This window comes from Panthera leo, chromosome B3 (assembly GCF_018350215.1).
Source record: "Panthera leo isolate Ple1 chromosome B3, P.leo_Ple1_pat1.1, whole genome shotgun sequence".
Classification (NCBI taxonomy): domain Eukaryota; kingdom Metazoa; phylum Chordata; class Mammalia; order Carnivora; family Felidae; genus Panthera; species Panthera leo.
Window position 1 is genome coordinate 57,019,504 of NC_056684.1, and position 25,782 is coordinate 57,045,285.

At 38.5% G+C, this 25,782-nt stretch overlaps 1 long non-coding RNA gene across 1 annotated transcript; it reads right to left on the bottom strand.

The window, feature by feature from the left end:
• Positions 1-10,520: 10,520 nt before the first annotated feature.
• Positions 10,521-25,330, bottom strand: LOC122221194. The gene is made up of 3 exons (XR_006203129.1): positions 25,269-25,330; positions 11,608-11,645; positions 10,521-10,575 (listed from the first exon to the last, which is right to left on the bottom strand). It is a non-coding gene; the product is annotated as an uncharacterized LOC122221194 (long non-coding RNA).
• Positions 25,331-25,782: the final 452 nt, after the last annotated feature.

Below are 25,782 nucleotides of genomic sequence, written 5' to 3' on the forward strand. Positions count from 1 at the left end.
TTCTACAATTTCCTTTTTGTAGGTTACTTAAATTTAAGCATAGAAAGCTAGATGCAGTTTTAAAGCTACACTTGAGAGGTTCTATTTTAAGCTATTTTAATATGGAGAAGTTTTAAGTTATAGAAATGAAATGTTACAATAAAAAAAAGATTGTGACTGATTTTATCACACACATAATGCCATAATCAATCTAAATATACATGTTCAAAAGAGAGGTAAATACCTAAACGTCCTAATCTTACTGAAAATAGAACACTCTTAGTATTTATATTTGGAAATGCTTTATATAACTCTTAAGTAGCTATTGAATTACTATTATGTTCTCTGCATTCAAGATACTTACAATATATTTGGGGAGACATTTAAACTTTCTGAAAACATCAGATTAGAGTGAAATAATAACAGGCACTTTCAAAGATATGATTTTATTTATTTATTGCAACAACCATGTGATTTAAGACTTAATGGTGTTATAATCTTCATTTTACAAGTGAGAAATCTGTGGCTAACAGAAGAAAGGGGATGTGCCTGAAGTCACATGTCCTAGAAGTAGAACAAACTTGTGTCAGCCTCAAACATGCCAACTCCTAACCTACTGCTCTTTCTTTTAGTTCTAACATAATCTCTGCCCTACCCCTCCCAAATTTCAGAAGAGAATCTAATTAGAAATTTATTTCTTACTTACTCTCTCAGTATATTATATTGCATCTAAATTTCTTACCTATTTCCCATTTTTATCATCAAATTCTTAGAAGTTGAGGTGAGTACATGGCTATAAACAAATATTGGGCATAAAGTATATATAATAGATGATATCAGTCAATGATGTGCTAATAAGTATTTAACAGTAAGTTCGTGGGGGCAGGGGAGATGCCAGTTGTAGCATTTACCTATATCCATGGTGTAAATACTCCTACTGTGGCTGATTTCAAGCCATCATTAAGATGTCTTTGACTGTCCAGTGTTTGTGGTGTTAGGAAAGATGTACACAATCAGCTCTCATGGACTGGGATGAGTTGCATGAGCCCTCATTGGTTATTCTTCCAATAGGACATTAAATTAGTCACACACTGGGCTGTCATCCATGGTTTTTATTTTTCCCTTGATGAACTTTACTGAAGAATAATTTACATGCAATAGACTACATCCATTTAAAGTATACAATTCAATAATTTTTGACAATTGTATACACCTGTGAAACCAAAAACTGCGCTAAAGATCACCTCTGTTGTGACCCATGGTAGGGCATCCTCCTCCATTCCTGGGAACAACTGATTTGCTTTATGTCCCTACAGATTGTTTATATAAGTGCCATAAAAGCTGCTTGAACAGGTTGGCACAGGGGATTAAAGGCAAGGATAACAGTATTCAGTAGAGGAAATCATGGAGATAGGCTTTGAGAGACTCAAGCTTCTACTTAGTAGTTGTTTTTCTCACCAGAAAGGGAAACCCATCTGAAAATAAAGTCAAAATAAAGTAAAGTGGTGTCAAAGAGTGGAGAAAGAGTGGGGTGTCTAGGTGGCTCAGTCAGTTGAGAGTCGTACTCTTGGTTTTGGCTCAGGTCATGATCTCACACAGTTCATGGGTTCAAGCCCCACATTGGGCTCTGCACTGTTAGTGCCTAAGATTATCTTCCTCTCTTTCTGCCCCTCCCCTTCTCTCTCTCTCTCACTCTCTCTCTCTCTCAAAATAAATAAACGTTATTAAAAAAGAGTGGAGAGAGAGATCCCCACAGATATGATTTGCACATCTGGATTCAGCCATCCCTGAATCTACATTACCCCACACTGTCAGTAAAAATCTACATATACCAGTATTAATTCAGTATTATTTGGAGATCAGAAAGGCCATGAGAGGATATCCTGTGATGATGTGGTGCAGAACACACACAAGAGGGATGTCAATGTAATTTTAAAATTATTCTGTTAAAAACAGTATTTGATTTTTTTTTTTTTTTTTACCGAATCTCATTTGTTTTTCCCTTGCCTCCTGGCACCCTATCACAAACATAAATCAATGCTGCTTAGTTAAATACAGTGTGTTCCTTGCCCACCAGCACATACATGCATCCTTCCTGCCAAGCTTGTGGTTTCTCTGGACAGTGTTGTGTTGTAAATCAATACTGTTGCCATTGCCTCTTGGTAAGAAAATTCTTCCTAATGCCCATATTCGTTATGTCTATGAAGTGTAACGGTGTATTCTGACAGACTGACTTATTTTGATCATCATCTGAAAGAATTTTGACTGGCAGAGGTGGGAAAGTAGGCATGCAGCCAGAGGAAAGAATAAAGATATCAAGAGACAAATGTGTAAGAAATATAAAACATTCCTTTCCAGCTGGTCCATAGAGGATGAATAGGTAACAAGAGTAGAAAGACGAGCTGAGGAAAAGATGGAGAGAGCCCCACTTGGCAGGCTGAAGACTCTGGATTTCCCTCCTTAAATAAAAGAGAGTTGGACAGTGGATTTCAGCAAGACAGTACCCTCTTTAGAACTGTGAGCCAGAGTAGAATGGCTTAATGGAGAGAAACAGGCAAGAGGGAACCACATAGAAGATTCTGATAATACTTTAAATGGTAAATAAGAAAAACCTGACCCAGAGGCATAGCAGTAGGAATCAGTAGTAGATGCATCTTGGGGAATAGAAATATAGATCCTGTCACATTTTTGGTTACAGAGGGTAAAAGAAGAAACAGAGGTGACTCTTGACTTTCGATCAAATCTGACTGATAGGATTTCTTGATGCCATTCACAGAGCAAGGACCTGCAAAGAGAAGAAGAAACAGGTGTTTTATGGAAGGTAGGATTCAGATTGAAGATAACTTAGTTGTAGATGGCAACTTAATTTTGAGATTAGCATGTAGCAATGTTAGTCAAGGAGCCGGCAATTGGGAACAAGTAAATAGATCAAGAGAGAGTCAAGGACCAGAAGTAGAAAATTGGAAACCATATTCGTGGAAGCTAGATTTTAAAAACAAATGAAGAAATGATTGTTCTAGGGCAAGAGTCAGCAAACTAGAGCCCACAGGCCAAATCTGACCTGCCACCTGTTTATTACTATTGTTAAACTTTTTATTTTCAAATAATTGTAGGTTGACATAAAAATTGTAAAAAAAAAAAAAAAAATAGTAGATATCCCTCCCATGTAACCTTTACCCACAGTAGTTTCTATAATGTCTTATAAAACTCCAGTATAATATCATAACGAAAACACTGACAAAATAACAATCTTATTCAGATTTCCCCAGTTTTTCTTATATTCATGTGTATGTGTGTGCATGTGTGTATGTGTTTAGTTCTGTTCAGTTTTATCACATGTTTGGTTTCATATATCTACCACCTGCGTCAAGATACAGAATAGTTCGATGACCATAAGGATCTCTTATGCTGCCCTTTTATATAACCACACTCACCTCTCTCCCCGACCCCAATCTCACCTGGAAACCACTAATCTTTTCTCCATTGTAATCTCAGAATGGTTATATAGATAGAGTTATACACTATGAAATCTTTTTGGATTGGCTTTTTCCACTCAGTATTATTCCCTGGAAATTTTTCCAGGTTGTTGTGTATTTTGGAAGTTCGTATCTTTTATTGGTGGCTAATATTACAAGATATGAATCTACCACGATTTGTTTACTTTTCACCTATTGAAGGGCCTCTGGGTTGTTTTCAGGGTTTGATTATAATAAATGAGCTGTTAGGAACATTTGCATATAGGTTTTTATGTGAACATAAGTTTTCATTTCTCTGGGATAAATGCCCAAATAGTGCAATTGTTGGGGTCACACGGTAACTGCATGTTTAATTTTATAAGACACTAGAAAACTGTTTTACAGACTAGCTGTGCTATTTTACATTACTAACAGCAATGTGTGAGTCATCCCTTACCACCTGATTTTGTAAGTATTGTTTTATTGGAACACTGCAGAACTCACGTGTTTACATATATGTCTATCGCTATTTTGACACTACCATGACAGAGTTGAATAGTTGTGACAGAAGCCATGTGGTTCATACTGACTAAAATAGTTACTACCTGATCCTTTACAAAAAAAGGTTTCTGACCTCTTCCCTAGGGATCGATGTCTGTCTTTTTTGGGAAGGTAGAACAGGGCTCAGAAGCCTGGGCTGGGTGTGGTTAGCTTAGAGCTGTAGAGTAAAAGAGAGGAATGAAGTCTGAGTTTCAGGCAACGTGATCCATGGCTACTGAAGGCAAAGGGGATTCCTGTACTTGTCCCAAGTTTGATAGATAGCTTTGAAGGAAATTCTGAAAAGAATCGAGGAAATCCAGGATTGGATGGGAGAACTGGATCCTCTAGAGGGGTTACCTAGAAAGATTTTCTGAGGCAGCAACCTACAATGGGTGGAAGTCATTAATGAAGTGCCATGAACATGGGACAGGTAGGAGATGGTAAAGATATCAGCTGAGACGGGGAATTGTCATATTTCTTCAGTTCTAATGACATCAGTTGTAAGAAACACAATAATTCAAGTAGCAAGATTTTAAGAAAAAAAATGGTTGAACATTACAAAATATCACTTGGAAAATGCTCCCAACAGAAACTGAAACTTTGAAACATTTGTGTCTGAGAATGGAAGAAATGTAGGTCAGGAGAGGTATAGTAGAGTATAATTGCTAGAGAGATAAAGTGGTCACCATCACAGGATGTTGAAGTCCTGGAGGATGATTTAACTGATAGGTTGGAAAAGAAAATTTGGAACAGATGCTAAAATCTTGAGACATTTGACAATATCAATAATCTCATCAGTCACCACCAAGTAATACATTTCCAGAAAATTACAGTTGTTTCCTTCCCATTGCATCATTGTTGTTTCCCTTAACATTTTCCTAAAATAGGTGTCATTATCTCCATTTTGCAGACATGTAAACTGACCTGATAGTTCTAGGGATTTGCCTAAAGCCAAGATAGGGAAGTGGCAGAACTGATGTATAAATTCAAGCAAGCTCAGCTGCCGGCTGGCGTGCCTGAAGTCTATACAGGTAAAGGTGACTAGGATGAAGAGTGTGTCATATGGATAGCATGGCCTTTGCTCCAGTCCCTTTTATGATAAAATTTCTTCATCTGAATGGCCTAGTAGAGCCAGCAAAGAACAAAAATAAAAACATTAATTCTTCCAACTCTGTCCCCTCCTCCACGTGTCAGAGGTATGGTTACAGGAATATGGAAGGCACTATCACCGGGGAAAAGTTAGGATCTAGGAGGCCAGGTAAGGAGGTATGAATGGAAGAGAAAGATGTGGGAAATTGGTTCCCAATCATACAGGGCCTTCCGAGTTACAGTGTAAGAGGCCCAATGGCAGGTAGGAGGGAGGAGAGAACCTTGAGAACGCTCAGCCACTCAGGATGCAAATCCTACATCTAACTCTCCTTCTGCTTCTTCTGCTCTTGTATATTGGCTTACGATGTGTTTCCATCAGACTTCTGTTCCAAACAGCTTCACTCTCTGTCAGCTCCAAAGCACAGAGCCTCATACTACTTTATTATCCTTGCTGGATCACATCAGCTTGCTTAAGCAATGTTGATGTCAGGTATTCTGGGTACATTTGCATGTTGCAGAGTATCCATTCAATTTTTGTATCCTGCAGCATTAAAACAGAACAATTGCTTTATATTCTTTTCTTCCGTCTCCATCCTCTATAGAACCTTCTTTCAGTTCAGTGGTGTTTTGGGGAAAGGTCTCTGTTCTATTTTGCTATTTTATTTATACTTTTGCCACATCCATCCTGATTTCTTTACAAGACTCTTACAATTTCTTTCAGGCTCTCAGTTCATGGTTTGTGTAACCTATGTGGTAATATCAGATGGCCCAGGAAACAAAAAGGAGTAGAGAACAAAGTGGAACATTAATCTATAGACGATTAAATGGGGGTACATAAGAGCTAACATGGCAACTGAAAGCTCACCAAAGAGCTTATGGGTCCACTAAGGATGACCTCAGATAAATTTGGCAGATGGCCAAATATGAAGAACTGAGCAAGCATTTTGGTTGCTTTTTTCTCCCTCTCTTATTCATTCAATAGATTAAAAAAAAAAAAAACATATGAGTGATTAATTCTGTCTCAAGAGGCTGACTGTGATCTAATTCACTGAGGCTGTCTGAAAAACAAAAGAGAAACAAAATCAGAGGGATTTGGGAATTTCAGCAAGGCTAAAATAAAATGGCACATTTGTTTGATTTCTCCCTTTGTTTCCCATTTAATAATATCTGTACTAGTTAAGCAGATCCTCAAATATCTTAGAAATGGAAAAAAGATGATTACAGCAGTAAAATGACAGTTGCCCTCTTATTTCTACTTTAACTGAAACCACTGACTTTGTTTGTTTTGGACTTGATGAAGACCACCAAAGCAGTTTTACGGTAATTCCCTCTTCCAGTCTTTACCACTTGATTTTCTAGCACTGATTAGTAGGTGTAGTAATCCCAGTTCTCATACTAAGTAAAGACAATATGATAAAGCAACACATGTGTGCTCTGGAAAATAAATTTATATAAAAGCAACTAATGCTTTTTTTCTTTTTCTTTATTTTTCTTTCTTATTTTTTCTTTTTCCTTTTCCATTCTCTTTCCTTCTTTTTTTTTTTTTTAATTTTCTTTTTGCTATGTGGTCAGAAAGAAGGTAGGCGTTCTAAGAATTTTCTAACATGGATTCGTCCTGCTACTTCCCAGCATTGAGCCTACCTGTAAGCTTGTGAATATGGTACTATTAAGAGATACATGTAGGGGGTCTGGGTGGCTCAGTTAAGCATCTGACTTTGGCTCAGGTCACGATGTTGGAGGTTCCTGAGTTTGAGCCCCGCATCAGGACTCTGTCCTGACAGCATGGAGCCTGGAGCCAGCTTCAGATTCTGTGACTCCCTCCTCTCTGCCCCTCCCCCCACTCTCACGTGCTCTCTCTCTTGCTCTCAAAAGTAAATAAACATTAAAAAAATTTTTAAAAAAAAGGAGACACATATATTTTGAATTGGGAGGAGACAAGCATAAGAAAGACCTGAGTGACCCAGTTCTAAGCTTCAAATTTATCTATTATGAAAATAACTAAGAGGATGGAACTATGATTTAAGAAACAATAAGCAAATGACACTGACAGGGTTATTTAAAAAGTAATTTTTAGATGCAAAAGGAAATATGGTTTGATTGTATAACAGTTTTAATATTACTATGTACTTTCTTTTGAGCTTCTCAGAATTTATTACCCACATTCTACTGACTTATAAATAATTTAATTTTGATTACTTAAAATTGGCTAGGTAAATTGAATCTGCTATACAAATTCATCAAACACTTGAAATAATGTTATTGATAGTTCCTGCCTCACCAGTTTGAGAAATAAAATAGAAAAACATTCTTTTATATTCAAATTAGAATTACTGAGCTCCAATCCCCTTTTCTTGGGCTTCTTACTAGACCCTCAAAGTATTTGTCAGAGTCTGAGAATCAGCCCTTTGCATGGCTAGGCTTCAAATACCTGCCCAGTGAGCAAGAACATCTATAGATAAGCCCTACTGAAGGTATTTTCAAGACAAAAAAAAAAAAAAAAAAAAAAAGGTGAATTTGTTAGTGTTCCTGTTAAATTTCCTGTGGGCTACTGGTATTTTGTATTAAACACCCCTTTCCTATTAGCACTATAAAAATCCCCACAAAATATAAGGGCATCCAGAATTTTAAAATAGGACTTAAATCCATCCTTGTTTCCCCCAACATCCAGCATTTCTATATTTAAAAAATCCATCAATACTGTTAATATCCTACATAGGAGTACCCTACAAACAAATAGGAAAATGTTGAAGGATTTAGTATAATTAGGTAAGAAAATATAAGATATTACAGAAGTTTTCCGGGGGGGGGGGGGGGCGGGGGAAGCAAACTCCTCAGGTGGTATCCTGCAAATGAAGATACATACCCAAGCAGCATTCACACCGGGCCTGATTTATTTCAGTAGGGAAATCTCATAGTGACATGAGCAATGGTAATTACATAGGTCTTGAATTGCCAGTTGCATTCTACAATAACACACAGAAATCTGGCATAACTGAATATCAGATTCCAGGAATTGGATGCTGACTCTTCATTAAGGGGCTTGTAAATTTTATGATTAGGAAGCAGAAACTTTCCTCTGTTGTGACCCAGGGCAGAGGTATAAGCCTGGAAATTATAGCCATCTGACTTTGCCAGTGACTTTAGAAAATGGCTTTGCCATATGGCTGGCAAGCTAGTAGCAACATGTCACCGTGACAATAGCAACATGTCACCATGTCACCCCTAGCCCTTCCCTGGCATAATGTAGAAGGCAGTTTGGAGGACTTGTTTCCAAATGTATTTGTTGAACAGGAATCTTGGGCTATACCTCGTTTCCATAGAATTTTGAAGGAATTCTTCAACTCATTTCTTGAGAGGCCATACACAGGCAGTCAGACAAGTTATTTCTTAATACACAGTCCATTTCCCAAAGATGGCCTCTAACTGTATGGCATGCTTTATTATATAAACAACTTGTACTATTTCAATTTGTATGGGAAACTCTAAAAGATGGTCAATATTGACCAAGTGACTAATTCCAGAGTGTTGATCATATTCATCCAAAGCATAGAGGGTCCACTTTATAAGAATTTTGGGTTTTTGTTTGTTTTAGAGAAAGAGAGCTTGCATGAGCAGGGAGAGGGGCAGGAAAGAGGGAGGGAGGGAGGAAAAGAGGGAGAGAGAGAGAGAGAGAATGAGAATGAGAATGAGAATGAGAATGAGAATGAGAATGAGAATATATTAAGCAGGCTCCATCATGGGGCTTGATCTCACCACCCTGAGACCATGACCTGAGCAGAAATCAAGAGTCAGATGCTTAACAGACTGAGCCATCCAGGTGCCCCACTTTGTAAGAATTTGTAAGAATAGCCCGAGGAAGAGTACATGGTCAAGTCCAGAGAAGTAAGACGACTGGTATCATTGGCTGTGGTTCAAAGGTTAAACAAAGTTCATCCATCCAGGGCTCCCAAGCCTTTTCTGTGACTGAGGAACCTGTGTCATGTTAAAGGAAGGAATAGTTGTACTGTGTGCCTTGCTTAGCCTCTAAGGACACATTGGTGACCATCAATTTTATTGGCATGTACTTGTGGCATATCTTAATTTGGCAAAAGAGCAATAGGACTGGGGGAAAGGTTATTTTATTTGCAGACACTAAGATGGCTATCGTCTCTCCCCATATCACTTCTGGTACTGGTCTGTCATCAGGACATGTTGGCTGAGGAAGGTCATCGTTGTGGGAGAAGCACAGTCTTATGTTTTCTCATGTTGTGTCACCAAACTGAAAAGGAAACAGAGTTGTCCATCTAGTATATGAATTCCATGTGGAGCCTTCTGTAGTCCGACAGCCTGTGTCTCTGCATCAACCTCTGGGTCACTCAGTGACTTTGGAGTGTCAAGGAAATGGTCAGCTATCCCTCTATTCTATTTGGGATTCTATTTGGGAGCCGCCTTTATCCCCATCTTATAGACGGCCTTCATACTCCTCTAATATCTCTTCTATCTTACACCAACCAGTCAGTCAGTCCTTCAGTAAACATCTGGTGAGTTCATCTCCATTGCGTGTGTATGTGTATGTGCACACGTATGAATGTGTGTGGTTTATGAGGGGGCATAGTTCAATATTACCCTAAATGTAGCTCACTCCTTTCTGACTCTTAAGACCTTTATCAACAACCTAGGAATTTAATATAGGTCGTCTTATTCCTGATAATCTTCCATTTCTGAGGACTTCATGGGCTAGTTTCCATTAACTGTGATCAGCCATGCCAGTAGCCAGCTATGCTGCCCAAACTAGACACCTGTAAGACTTATCCTATCCGCAAGGCAGGACTTTGATCTCTAATCCTTTTATTTACACTGGAAGTCCTGGATGGGTCTTTGGTCAGATGTCTGGTACCAATTGTTACGGAAACAAGGGCAAATAGTCAACAAGCACTCTCACAAAGCTTACCGTAGCAGGGTCATGGGTAAATTCCAAGAAACAGAGAGGTAGCAGAAATGTGAGCCCCTATTGCCTGTTACATGTTAGGACTGAGCACAGAGATCTCACAAGGTTAAGAATCAGACTCTGGGCAGGAAACCCTAACTCTTCTAAGTTGTATGACAAAACTATCACTGGCCCATGCTGGTGTGATGAGGGGCCAGAATCACATAGTGTAGTAAAATTATATATTTGGCCATATCCTGCTAGCTCAGCTTAACCTGGTTGAGGGTGAGGACTCCCTCTCCTCTGACACGGTCAAGGGATCAGTCTCAAGCCTTACAGTTGCAATCATATGACATGGCAAGCCAGTAGCACAATTTATCACAGCCATATCCATGGTGGAGGAAGAACCAATCTTACTTTTCATTATTATCAGAGGTGGATTATGGTCCAGACCACCACTGATTGCCATAAGCAATGGGCTATACCCAGCTTCTGCTGAACATGAGGAGGCCAGTTTGCAAGGGATCATTCTTGAATAAATTTACCCTTACCTTTCAGAAGGCTTCTGGTAGAAATTGGGAATGGCTCCAGAGTTCAACCAAGTTACTTAAATGAATGAAGTGAAATACATGAGGAGATGGTAAACACCATGGTGAGCTAGACAGGAACTATTCAAATGAGAAAATCATTGCCCAGCAGCAGCCATTGTTACCCTGTGGGAATGTGAATCATGTTTTGCCACGTTCTTCTCTTATCCAGAAAGCAAGACAAATGACAAATATGGGATTTGATCTATAATATTATTTTTACAACAAAGCCTCTCTTCAAACTGGCTTGAGTTCTAATGTCATTAGCTTGCACCTCCAATAACATATAGCTTGTCACAAAGTTCCAAAGCACCTAAACAAGGTGGGGCAAGCTAAGGAGAATTCTGGCCAAGGCTCCAAGGCTGTTTCAGCTCCTTCAAACCTCTGTCCCTTAAGGTATAGCTAAGGAAAGGGTTCTGTGATTCTATTTGAGTAGCCCCCTTTTTAAGCCTAATCAGCATCTACTAACCCTATAAATTTGTCTGTTCCTTTGAGAAATGACTTTATATCTGTTTGGAAGCCTGAGTACATTTTACTGCTGCCAAGATTCCCAATGATATTTCAAAAATATTATCTGCTGCCTTCTTGTTGTTTTGCAGGATTTTTTATGCTACCATAAATGTAAACATGAGACAAAAGAACTTGTTTAGATAAAGCATAACCCTCTGGAGCTAAATCTGGGGTGTTACTACAAAATACTATAAATAATATCATTTTATCCTTGAGATGGAAGAAGGGGGTGTGGTGGTGGGCGTGTTTGAATGGCAGCTCAATCTCTTCTCATCAGCTTATCACTTTCCTATGGGTTATCTCAGGGGTAAAGCCGAGAATGGTTTTGGAGAAAAAATAGCTCTCAAATTTAGGGGTTTTTGAAATGTGCAGTTCTTTGCCCAGTCATCAATGATATTTTTAATTTTAATTTTCAATTATGCAAAATAAAACAAAAACAAGACAGAAATAGGGAACAAAAGAGTGCCAAGTTTCTTTAAAGAAAGCATGTAGTAGAAAAATGAATAAAATCAGATGGAGATAGGAATTCAGGGATCATTACCTTGAGGCAGGAGGTGTTATGAATTCAGGGATCATTACCTGTGGGGAAAATGAGGAAGAGAGAGTTGAGAAAAAGAAAACATGTGAGATGGTCTACATTAAGACACTGACAAACTGTTCGGTCAAAAATGTGTTCGACCAATCTGCAAGGTTGTAAAAACATCCGTTTCAAGGGTGGGAGGAATTTGGGGAGGTAGGCTTATATTGGAATTTATCACCGCTCTTCCTGGGATGTCAATGAACTAGCCTTACTCAGGGGAAATTAAATTACTCAGTCGTTCAAAATATCGAGAAGAATTACTTGGGGCCTTCTAGGTTCCCAGCACAATGCTTGGCACTCAAGGTTAAAAACAAAATAATAACAACAAAAATAAGCACCCACAAAATCTATGACATAGTCTCTGTCTCCAAGGGATTTGCAGACTACGTGTATGTAGTGATCTCTCTCCTTTACTGATGATGTACAAGGGAATAATCTAAAGCCCATGTGCCAGGCAGGATATGGACACCTATGACTTTTATCCTGAGTCAGCATTACTGTGTTGATGAATCTGGTCAGCTGTGGTGAGATGTATGTCATGGTGGTGGTGGTATTTGGGAAGGGGAACACTTAAATTAGATAAAGTGAAAAGATCAGAGAGAAGGAAATTTGTAGGTTTGTGGTGTTATTTTTGGTCTGATGGTGTGGCAGTCTCTCAAGTTAGTTTTTTTTTTCCTTCCAAAGACTATGGAAGTAGATGAACAGCTGTTCTTGCATAAGCATATGGAACAAGCCTGAGAGAAGAGATAGACTCAGTGTGTGTGAGCCAGCAGTTCAGGTCACAACGACAGGAACACATGATGGTCCAGGGTGAACTGGGTAGTCAGTGAGAGAAGTAGAAGATGGTGTGATCCAGGTGAACAGTGACCTTGTGACAGTGAGACCAGGAGAGATGATATAAGATGACCTGAGCTCTGTCATTAGGGGGCAGGTGGGGAAAGAGAAAAAACTGTCAGGCTACTGTATACAGAACCTGACATGGGAGCAAATGTGGAGGGGAAAATGAACTGCCACACTTTCTCGCTGTGAATTCATATACAGGAAGCAAAAATATGGAAAACAGAAATCAGAAATGTAATGACCATGACCCAGAAAACAAACAAACAAAACTAGTGATGATGGCAGAGATAAAAAAAAATGAAAAGAGATTCTTCTCATTAGAATGGAAAAAGCCTTGGCATAAAATGGCTAGAGAAGAGTAGAGAGTCAAAGGGACTCTGTAAGACCTGCAGTATGGACAAAGAGGAGCAGGCATACTGAACTAGACAGAGACACAGAGGCTGTTGAGGTGGCAGAGGGGTTCTAAGCTAAACAAGACACACAGCTGAAAGAGTGAAAGAGGACAGTTTTAATGTTTATTTACTTTGAGAGAGAGAGAGAGAGACAGACAGACAGACCATGAGTGAGGGAGGGGCAAAGAGAGAGGGAGACCCAGAATTGAAGCAGGCTCCAGGCTCTGAGCTGTCAGCACAGAGCCCAGCATAGGGTTCAAACCCACAAACCCTGAGATCATGACCTGAGCTGAAATTGGATGCTTAACCAACTGAGCCACCCAGGCACCCCAAAGACCCAACTCCATAGTCTGGCCCTGCTCCTTTGCCACATCTTCCTTGAATAACTCCCTTTTGAGGCATATAACTACCTTCTAAGGTCATGAATTACTGGCTTGTTTGTTTGTTTGTTTGTTTGTTTGTTTTCCCCGGAAAGGTTTATAGAGTCCTTTGGGGATTGGGTATATTTAGAGTTGGAGTTCTTGACCTTTACAATGTTTGCTCTGGAGGGCCAGTGCAATGCAGTGTTGCCTTATTTATTTCAGCTGGACTGCAGGGGTGGGAGGGCAGCTGGGGATGGGAGGCATGTGCCTCTGGGCAGTATCCTTATGCCAGGAACCCTGAAAAATCCAGAATCAATAAGGTGTTCTGATTCTGAGTTGGGGGAGCTACTAACCTCAGGTTTGTTAAGGGTCCAGAAGCTCACTAGATAAAATGCCCCCTAGACACAAAACAGAGCTTATAGACCCTCACTTTGGATCACAGTATTGTGAAGATGGGGGCTGGGGCAGGGGACTTAATCTGTAGAGGACAAGGAATGATGTTGCAATACAGAGAGGCTGAGTTTGCATAAACTCAAAGCTTCTTCCTTTAAGCCACACATCAGGAAATCAATAAATTTTGGTAAAATTCCACAAGCAAAATCAGCCTCTGTTTTCCAATTGCATCCAATTGGCCCCACCAGAAAGACTGAAAGCACTCGAGAATCAATCTAATTCCTAGCTACAGGATCACTAGCAAATATCTGCTAGAAAGATGCTGGCAGATAAAATTTGTAGCTATAACTATAATAACCTGGAATGTTAGGGGATTTAGCAAAATTGTATACCTTTTTACCTCATAGTGTGCTTTAGTTGCTTTAAAATGCCTTTATTTCTCAATTCCCAGATAAGAAACACTTCTACATAATATTTAGGGTAGATCTACAGGAACTCATGAAGAACCAATATGCAATCCAATCATTGTAACATGTTAACTAAAACCTTCCGAGTTTTAAAAGGGACAGGTTATAAAATTATATGTCTCTATAGATATCATCTTTGATTAAAACTACTTCTTTTCACCAGGTAAGGAGATGCGTAGATGGGCTAGGGTAGGGAGATTTAAAAATGATTATGAATATGAATTAATCAACTCTTATGTTACTCCGAGCAGTCAAAACTGGCCACTACCAAACTGAAATCCTAAAATCCTTGCCTGTTTCATAGAGACTCCAGAACAGGATAAAACACCAGAAGCAATCACTCATAAGACCTAAGTAATATGGTTAAAACCAGGTTGACCCTGATGCACTGGGGTTAGATGCCTGAGGATTCCAATATCAATAAGATTCAGGCTTGGATTCAAGTGAGTATGTACGAGATAATTCAATAAAGAGACCATCTTCAACTAAAAGAAAATTCAGGTACAGAAACATTTTTAAATAAGCAGAGCCCTCAGCTCAGTTTCCTGAGGCTGCCCTTGGCCATGGCTTGTGGGAGCATTATTTTTGGTGAGGGCTGTGTGTCTCTTAAACCTCTCCTCCTTCTCTGTCCTTCTTTGCAGGTATCTGAATAGTACACAAGCAATGCATTTACTCACAGCCCTTCTGCAGAGGAGCCTCTTCACCTGACATCTCCTGCAACAGTTTACATGACTCATGCATTTGGGTCTCTCCATTACACTGAATTATGGAATAGCACAAATTTTAGTAAGATTAGAGCTCGTTTAAACCATAATTTGGGACAATTGGCCTGGCTTGGCACTCCTTCCTCCCTCCTCCCAGGCAGTCACAGTGTGCCACCTCACATACCTTTGAAAGAGTCACACAGAAAATTTGCTAAGCATATCCATAGTGCCAAATTATTAGGGGAGAATGCTTTTCCTAATTAAGAGGAGAAAATTGTTTTAAGACATGTTAGCACGAGCATTAATATGCTTCCAGCACTGCAAACATTAGCTCATGTTGAAAGGCAAATAAGCAAAGGCACTTTTGAATTGGAGATTGGTAAACTCCCCAAATAGATTGACCAGAGACAGAATCTGTGCAGGTCTGGACAGCACACTTAGCCCAATTCCCTTTCCTCCTTTGATCCAGAACTTTGTGTTTGACATCTCTTAGCAAGTAGCTGGCACTGACTTGCAGATGTGTTAATGCAGTGCTCACTATAGCACTTAAATAAAGCATTTAGGGTTTCTTTGTTTTTGATCTTCAATATCCCTGAATCATAGATTGGTTCATCCATACATTGTTCCATTTAATTAGTCATTGCCTGGCATCTAATTGTTTCAGGGGTGTGTGTGTGTGTGTGTGTGTGTGTGTGTGTGTGTGTAAACTTCCCATGACATCACACAGTGCTTGGTGACATGGTCCACTTCTTAACCTTTCCAGTTCATCAGCAGTAGTGAAGCACAGTGGAAGTGTTAAGAGCATGGATGCTGGCTGGAGCATCAGGGCTCTGGCTTTGAAATTTGGCTCCACTGCTTGCCAGGTTTGTTACCTCAGGAGGTAACATCTTCAATCTTTTCATTAGTTATGGTAATGAGTAAATCACTTAACCCTAAACCATGCCTGGCACTGCTAGGGTAAGGTGAGGAAGGCTCTTACCTGGGGTGCAGAATTTAAGGGAGTACCAAAAACCACAGTTATCAAGATAAATAATATTTTAATGTTTTGAAAACTCAAAAGGTCAATGGTGGTTAACTTGTTCATTTGAATTCCCAGTTTAATTCTCCAGATCCACAGTTTTTTTTGGGGGGGGGCTAAAAGACAAGAACCCTGACTCAGACATTTATGGCCACCTTGCAAAGTACACGCATCCATCGTTTTTTCACCCACAGTTACTAAGTCCGTGGTTCCACATAGACCACAGACATACGTGAAATCACCGGGGATGCTAAGACATATGTGTTACTTATTTTGAACCCCCTTTAATATTAGTGCACACAGATAAACCCTGGGCTGCTCCCTTGTAATTGTGCTTGCCTTTTCTTATTTGTAAATGAAATCGTATATAATTCCACCCTGGCAATTTTTCTGATTACTCTTTCCCAAGACGGTGCTAAATCACAGACAGTGACACCTGGAACCACCGTGATCTCTGGGCACATAGCAAAACTCCTGAATTATCTATTGGCAATAGCGTATCAGCAGGTTCTTCCATTGCTTTGTGACTTTGGAATGTGTAGCTATTTGGAAGATCAGAATGCTCCCACGCACCCTTCCCTCCTCCCCAAGGCAGACCGCCTTTTCCCCTCTCCCTCCTTCAAGGAAAATTAAATGAAGACAGCTAACGAGCAGTTTTATTTTCTTTCAGCAAAGGTCAGCAATCCCACAGCAGCAAATTAATCCCAATTAGTAATGATATTTTGTCTTGATAAATGATGACACATTTGATTTACTGTGTTTCCAGGATGCAGGCGGCAAATGTTAATGATTTGGTTTGCTGGGAATTTATACTCTTGCTCATTTCCTATTTGCTGATCAGTTGCGGCTCTTGAAGACTTGGCTGCTTCAACTAATGAACTGAGGGCCTCGCAGGAATAATGGTGTGTTCTGCGGGCCTCATTTTTTTTCTGCCATCTGTAGAAATGCAGGTTCCTCTCAGAAAATATCTCTGGCAGCCAGGAAGGAATGATTATGATCATATCAATGTCACTTGTAATTTGTATTTCACTTGTTTAATAGCATCCCCAATAAATGAAGCTTTCTGCAGAGAACAAAACTAATTATAGCAAATTCAGCATTTGTGTGTGTGTGTGTGTGTGTGTGTGTGTGTGTGTGTGTGTGTAGGAAGGAGAGAATTCATGAATAGAAACATACCTAATCTTTCCTCATTTCCTTAAAATATTCTGATAGCAGTGATACGGTTTACATAATGATTTATCTGCCCAGCTGGTATGGTTTTAAATTAGACCAATGAAGATGTTTTCTTGAGGTCTTCATAAATGAACATGCCATCCTTTTGTCTGCATTAAATGCAGATATAAGTCAAATGTTCTCTCTTTCTCACCCCCTGGTTCCTGCAGAGATCATTCAGTACTTTGGGGATTGCTGGAGGCATTTTGACTCCTGACAAAGGATGCCAGGCTGTCCCCTGAGGCCGTGCAAGTCAGTCTATGGGCGATTCTGGGACCGGCGCCCACCTTCTGAGCATCACCAAAGATTGAAGCCAACAGGAAGCCCTGGGGAAGGTTGGCTCTTCTACCTCTGAAAAGCTGATGTGCCTTTCACACATCAGACAGAATCCTTGCTACAGAAAACTGCTGTGATTGGCTGCAACTCCAGGCAGGCTGGTCTCCTAGTTGTTTACGTGACACTGTGAAAATGAAATATGAGGGATCATTACCCATGCTCATTTAAGAGCTGGAAATGCTTCTTCAGGGGAGTGGATGTTTTCCTCTCATTCTTAATCATTGTTCTTAGAACCAACTAATATAAAATCAATAAACCTCACTCTTCTTGCTTAAGGGGACACTTATTATGGTAGATTACTGGATCCACATTATGTGTCTTCCATTTTCCTTTCCTTTCCTGAGGCTTCTGTTCTAGCACTCGACTCCTGACCCAATTGGTTTTTCACTCCTAGATGGAGCTGACATTCTCTGGTGTCTCTAGAATGCAAATGACTGGGGACATTTGACTATGATTTCAAAGCCTGATGATTTGGACTGGTGCAGGGAGAAGTATCCCTAAAGTATTTTTGCCAGACAACTTGCCTGTTTCAGTGATGTGCCCTGCTTTTCAGGTGGTGATGAATATTTTTTCCCCTTGTCCTTCCCATAACATCCAGGCAAGCATTACTTCCCTCTATTAATCCTGATCCTCTGGGAAGCAAACATCCAAATGGAATTAAATGTGTCAGGATTTCACAAGAATTTGAAATATTTATATGAAGAAATAAGGAAGGATTTAGAGGAGGAACAGAGGACCTGAGGTTATTCTAATGCCAGTGTTTTAAAGTTTCTCTCATAGTGAACAACGTATAGGATTTACCTATATCCTCCAGCTTCAATACTGTACCTAAGGGAGGAATTTTATCCTAGTGCTACTTTCCAGTGGACATATTACATATTCTAGAAGACATAAGCAGAGAGGGGGGATAATGGATTGAAAGGAATAATAATCCTTTTAATCTTCAACCCTAGGTTTGGGATAGAACTTTACATTTACCAAGCACTTTCATATAAGTTTTTGCTTTTGATTCTGACAACAAAACATGAAGTCAGCGTTGTTCCTGTCAACGCTGCCTAGCCTGAATTAACGGGTGAAGAAACATCAAAAACCCTATAGCGGGACAAAATAACTGGCCGATACTCTTCAAAAAGGTTAGAGTCATAAAAGACAAGGACTGAGCAACTGTCCAGATTAAAAGAGACTTACTAGACTTGACAGCTAAATGCATTGTAAGATCCTGGATTAGATTTTATACCACATCAAAAAAGAAAACAAAGTCTTTTTCTCTAAAGGGAATTTTAGGATAATTGGAAAAATTTGGATTTCTTTATTTTAGATGATTAATTTCCTGATTTTTAGAACTATTTTTATGTAAGAAAATGTTCTTGTTTTGAGGAAATGCAAACTGAAGTATTTGGGGGTAAAGGGACAATTTATCTGTAACCTACCCTCAAATGGTTCAGAAAGAAAATTAAATACACACACATATAGAATGATAAAGCCAATGCGATTTAGAAAAAGTTAATATTGGGGGAATCTTGTTAAAGGGCATACAGTGTATATGGTCCTCCTTTGTACTATTTTTGTGACTCTTTTGTAAATCTGAAATTATTTTGAATTTTAACTTTACCCAAAAAAGATGAAATGAGCAAGGCAGTCCACCTGCCCCATTTTGCAGAACAAATTTGGCTCAAGGAGTTGAAGTAAGTGCCTTAACTTGGTCCATACAATAGATTAGTGTCACATGTCAAATTTTAACCCTAGATTTATCTCCAATCCCAGTGATTTCTTAAGGCCAAACACATCATCCCTAGGTATGTGGGAGCAGCAAAATGACTTGGCTCCGGTGCCCACAGCTCTGTCTCCCTAGTTTTACTATCGTAATACCTTTCTCAGTATGGCACACTATTGCATGTTAACCTAGCTGACGCTCAGGGCGCCTGGGTGGCTCAGTCTGTTAAGAATCTGATTCCTGGTTTTGGCTCAGGTCATGATACCATAGTTCGTGGGCCTCTTCTTGATCTCAGCTCAGGTCATGATCTCACAGTTTGTGACATGCAACCCCACATTGGGCTCTGTGCTGACAGCATGGAGCCTACTTGGGATTCTCTCTCTCACACTCTGTCTCTGCCCCTCCCTGGCTCATGCGTTCTTCTCTCAAAATAAATGAAGTTTTTTTAAAAAAAATATAGCTGACACTCAGAGGAAGAAATCTATCCCTTTTGAGAGTGAAATGCTTCAATCCTAGATTCCATTTCCCTAACAATCCAAATTATAGTCCGTTAACTCACCTATTTCTACCCATAGATAAATCTGTTTTTGGTCAAGGGGAATTATCAAGTCCTTGGGCTAGGAGATAAGGGTCATATCAGCTATGCTCTACTCTGACCATATACCTGAGTACCAATACCTCTGATACTGTTTTGTTTGATTCCTTGAAATTAATGTCCTTCTTCTTATCCCAATTCCAATATACCTTATTCCATTATACCTGAATCCCTGCCTTTGCTTACTTTCCAGTATCCTTTTTTTTTCTTTGTTTGTTTTCTAGATTCTATTTACACAGACAATCTTCCTGGGGAATTAATTCCTGTAACCAAAATCCCAGTCTCTAGGAATAAGTTAACTTCAGGATCTCTCTGGACCTTCCTGGACCTTCTGTTCCTACATCTTGGATCAGTTCATCAGTGTCTCAGTTTTCCAGATCCCAGACATTCCTTGCATGACTGTCTTTCCAAATATCTCTCCACATTTCATTACAATTACCATCCCCTGCGTTCCATAATAGTTCCATGATAATGCATTGAGCATTATCCCTTTTAATTTTGACTTTCTTATTGGAAAACTAAACTTGCATCTGCTTTATTCTTCCTTTGAAGTCCAGCTTCAGTGCCACATATCCCTTAAACTTTCTTGGCCACACCTGTCCTTATGACATATACCATTCAAATAACTCAGCATAAGCACACATATTTTGCATATTACAGGTTACTTGGCTTGGTAGCATTCTTCTTGTGTATAAAACATATTCTATATCCTTTTGGAGACAGCATTGTTTGGAGGAGAATGAAGCTGCTTCTAACTTTCTAGGTTGTCTTGCACAAGTCACTTAATACCGCTGAACCTCAGATTTCTAACCTGTGAGTAGAGAGAGTTGGATTAATGAGTCTCTAAAGTTTTTCTCAGTGCCAGTTTGTAGAACATTGGACTATCCAGTGTCAAATAGTAAACATTCAATTAGTGTTTGATGAATGTGATTCTGACCTCACAAGGGGTTTATCATCATCAGAAGGTCAAGTAATGGAGCGTCTCCCATGAAGGCACTAAAATGCCCTCACTGAACCCATTTTCCATTATGTCTCCAGAGGGTCTGATTTGGAAGCAGGAAATATTATGCTATTTCAAAGGCAATAGAATCAGTTCCCCCAAACAGCCACATGACTATCCAATTACATGTCTACTCCCAACTATTTTGAGTATGCCCTGACATCACAGTACATGACCCAGTGAAAATTCAAGATCAAGTCATGTGGCCACATATGAACTAAGGGGTTTTTGGCCAGGGTAACTATGATGGCAGTGTTAATATGACACAGAGGAAAATGGAAAGTCCAATGCAGTGTTTAATTTTGTCCTTACTCATAATGTTCTCTGTCCTTATTACTTATGTGCCCCCAGAAAGATCACCAGCTTTGGTGTCGGCCTGTTAGAAATCTAGAATCTTGCATCCATCCCAGATATAATGAATAAAATATGTCTTTTAATAAAATGTCTAAGCGGTGCATATGCACATTTGAGAAATTTTGAGAATCACTGCTAACCTTGACCAAGGAGGATCCATGTCTTGTGGGGCTCAAAACATATAATTTTGGAAACCATCTTTAAGAATAATTACTACACACACATACACACACACACACACACACACACACACACACACACCAAGTCTATACTCCCTTAACAGTCTTTAGTACTCAAGACATATCATGACCTTCCCTTCATTGTTCTCTGCTCCATCCGTGCAGAATCCACCTAGAATGAGAAGTACATTTTAATAAAGAATTTAGCACTTGGTAATTGGTGATGAATTTGTTTAGGTAATTCTCTTAGGTAATATTAATAGCTAATATTGAATGAGTGCTTACTAAATGTCAGGAGTTGTTTTAGAAACTGGGTATGGATATTTCATTTAATCCTCATATCAGTCTTAAGGGATTACAAGACCTGTTTCAGGTTAACCCTTCATCTTATAAATAATATGAAGTATATTTCTCATAGTAAATATTGGAGCAAAAATTAGAGTACAGGGCATCTGGTTATATGGACCACATTCTTAAAGGTTGAGCTGTATTGCCTCTTGATGATAAAAACTAAGATTTCAGGGGCACATGGGTGGCTCAGTCGGTTGAGTGTCCAACTTTGGCTCAGGTCACCATCTCGCAGTTCATGAGTCATGAGTTGGAGCCCCTCATTGGGCTCTCAGTTGTCAGTGTGCGGCCTGCTTTGGAACCTCTGTCCCTGTCTCTCCCTGTCCCTCCCCCTCCCCCACTTGTGCGTGCGCTCTCTCTCTCTCTAAAATAAACATTAAAAAAATAGATTTTAAAAGAATCTTAAGACACTAAGCAAAAAGAAAGAATGAACTGTAGGGGCCTAAGATACTGTGATGTTGAAATAAAGCCTGCATTTGGGAAGGGCATAAAGGGAAGAGTCTGCCTTTTGGTCTTTCCTATTTCATTTCCTAAAGCAGCTCTATTATTCCACCAGCCCATAAGGGAGATTCTGACACTGGCTCTTTTATTAAGCATTTTTACTGATGACTTGATGGTAGAGATAGTCCTAACTGTAAAACTCAAAGTGGGAGTGGAATTTTCCAAGAGCTAATAACAAATGAAGTGTGTCATTAGTGTGTTTTTACTAGATCTTTCTGTAAGAAAGTCCCTGATATTCTATTAGATTTTTTTTAACAATTTACGACAAAAGCCATTGGAACTCATAAAAGTAATTAACTTTTCTATATCACTATCTAGAAAGAGAGAAGTAGATGCTTTTTAAAAATTACCTCCACCATCAAAAAAAGAAAAGAACAAAAATGCATATAGAGAGAGCTAAAATTAACTTTTTTGTTTTGTTTTGATGACAAGGAAAATGCTATTTAGTATATGTATCATTTCCTATTTTCTTTCTCGTGGTCACATTTTTAGGACTGCAGCCCAACCAATAAGATATAAAACACACACACACACACACACACACACACACACACACGAGTCTACTGTATCATTAACTCAGTGTAATGGACAAATACATGTCAAAACTGATCTTATTGGACTACACTGGCTGTGAGATGCTAGTATAGCCCAGCAAGATTGGTTTTGACATGTATATGGCCCCTGTATCTTGGCCTATTACCACTGACCCTTGGGACCTCAGTGGGAGGCTGCTTATTTCCTTGATCCTTACAGTTCACATTAGTTGATTATTCTTCAAGTCAGTCACATGAAGAATAAAGAAATCTTATTTATCTATATTTTGAGATTCTTTGTATGATTCATAGTCAAATTTCTAAAATGTAGGAAAGCAGATATTAATGAGAAATAAGAATATTACACTATTTTGACTTAAAAATGCTAAGGAAAAATTAAATCTGTTGGGATTATGTGTGTAAGTAGGGGAAGGGAATGGGGAAGACAAGCTGTGAAGAGAAAGGGTATATCTCCATGGAAATTGAAACCAGAAAGCATGTTCACAAAAATTGCAGCCAGAAGAGCAAAGGTTGTCTGAAAATGCTGTTTCTAAATATAGCCTTAATCATATTGACATGGAAAAGAAATGACATAAAAGTGAGGAAATCAAAATAAGGCAATTTATGCGATGAAGAAACATGAGCTATAATGATTTCTGAAACAGATGTTATAAAGAAAAAAGATTGCATAACTTTTTAACTGCACTGTTATATTTAAGAAAAATGAAAATTATGTAAGAGGCCTATGGAAATTTGCAAAAGATCAAGAGTAAAGAGGTTAGTAAAGTAACTCTATTATATCTTAGTGCTAGACTTTGGGGGAAGAAAGTGTGGTTGAATGATGAGTAAGTATGAATACCAAGACCACCATTTTCTACTGGTGGAAGAAAATTATGAACTATATGGAGCAGGAAATCAGAAAGTCATTCAACAGACTGGTATAATTATGTCAGCTGCTTAGACATGAGGTAAATGTTCTAGAAAAGCTCAAGTGGTGATTTTGGACATGACTCAACAAGTAGAAGCAGCACTGGGCTACTTTTATAATTAGGAGCAAGGGGGAAATTATTTAAAATGTCAAAACCCAGGCTGACCTTCTGCAAGAACCCAAATTTTACTGTTATTGCTTTAGTTCTCATGATGTCTTGCCTGGACTCTTACTATTAAATGATTGTCCAAAAAAATCCTCACCTACTTCAGTCCATCGGTAGACTAATCCATCAATGGACTAATGGTGATTATAGATAATGAGCCCAAAGAATATAATGACCTTAATCATCTATACTTAAGGTGTATTGAGAAATAATAAAACTGATAAAAACCACTTTGGAAAGCAGTTCGTCAGTTCCTGAAAATGTCAAAAATAGAGTGACCATATACTTAGCAATTCCACTCCTAGGTAAATACCCAAGGTAAATGAAAAACCTCGTACACAAATTTTAATAGTAGAATTATTGATAATAACCAAAAAGTGGAAAAATACAAATGTCTACCAAATGATGAATATGGTATATCCATACAATGGAATATTATTCATCCATATAAAGAAATTAAGTTTTGATACTTTTTATAACAATGGGTGAACCTTAAAAACATGGTAAATGAAAGAATCCAGTCACAAAATACCATATATTATATGATTCCATGTATATAAAATGTCGAGAATAGACAGAACTATAGAAATAGAAGGTATATTGGAGGTTATTTAGGGCTGGGAAAGAAACGTGCAAAGTGACTGCTCATGTGTATAGGGTTTCTTTCAGGGCTGATGAAATGTTCGAAAATTAGCTAGTGATATTGATTGCACAACTCTACAAATATATTTAAAAAACTATTTTAAATGGGTGGATATTATGGTACTTGAATCATATCTCAATAAATATGTTAAAAATAACCATAATCATTAATAGAATTCTACTTACACCTAGAACATAAAAATCTGGTTAAGATTCTTACTCTCAACAATAAGCAAAAGATGGGTTAATTACAAAATCATAATTTTTCTTGACCTTATAAGAGACCTGATGTCATCAGGCAGTCAAATAGCTTGGAATCCAAAGAAAGCAAATTGCCTTGCAATGGAAGATGAGAGACATGGACACTGACTCACATATTACAGAGGAATAGATAAAGAAGTGCTTGGTGCCATATTTGAAATCTTGGGATAGGAAAAGATGTGTTAGAAATGATGCTAAATGCAAGACCCATAAAAGAAAAACTTGAATTGGACTGCATCAAACTTGAGGACTCTCTGTAAGACACTGTAAAGAGCAAACAAGACACAAACTGAGAGAAAACATTTTCAAATCACTTTTCTCACAATGGATGTGTACTCAGTATATATAAAGATGCCCCTAATAATAATAATAATAATAATAATAATAATAATAATAATAATAACAGAATTTTTTTAATGGAGAAAAAGTTCAAACCAACGTATCATGAAAGAGGGTGTACAAATGACAAATAAGCTCATGAAAATATTTTCAACATTATTAGCAAACCACTTGCCTATTCCAATGGCTAAAGAAAAAGGGAAAACCGCCAATAGTAAGTGCTGGTGAGGATGAGAAGCAAATGGAAATCCATACATTTTTTGGTGGGAATGCAAAAGTGATACAGCAACTTTAGAAAAGAGTTCAGAAGTTTCTTTAAAAGTTACGTATACACTTACCATACAGCCCAGTACTTCCACAGCTAGGTATTTATCCAAATGAAATGAAAACTTCATCTGCACGTGAACAATTATGGCATGTTCATAATCACTGAAAACTTGAAACAATTCAAATGTCTTTCACCTGGTGACTGAATGAACAAACTGTAATACATCCATACGGTATAGTACTTCTCAGAAGTAAAAGGAATGAACTACTGAACCAAGCAATAACATGAATAAATTCCTGTATGATTCCCATTTATGTAACATTCTGGAAAAGGAAAACCTATAGGGATCCAAAAGAGATCAGTCATTGCCAGGAACTAGAGGTCAAGGGAGTGGTTAGCTACTAATGGGCATAAAGGGAATTTCAGGTGATTAAAATGATTTGTGTCTTGATTTTGATGGTAGATACATGATTGTTTACATTTTTCAAAAGTCACAGAACTATACACTCCAAGGTAAATTTTAATGCTTCTAAATTTTACAATTAGCAAACAGAGTTAAGAAAAAAATAATAAAATTATAAGTA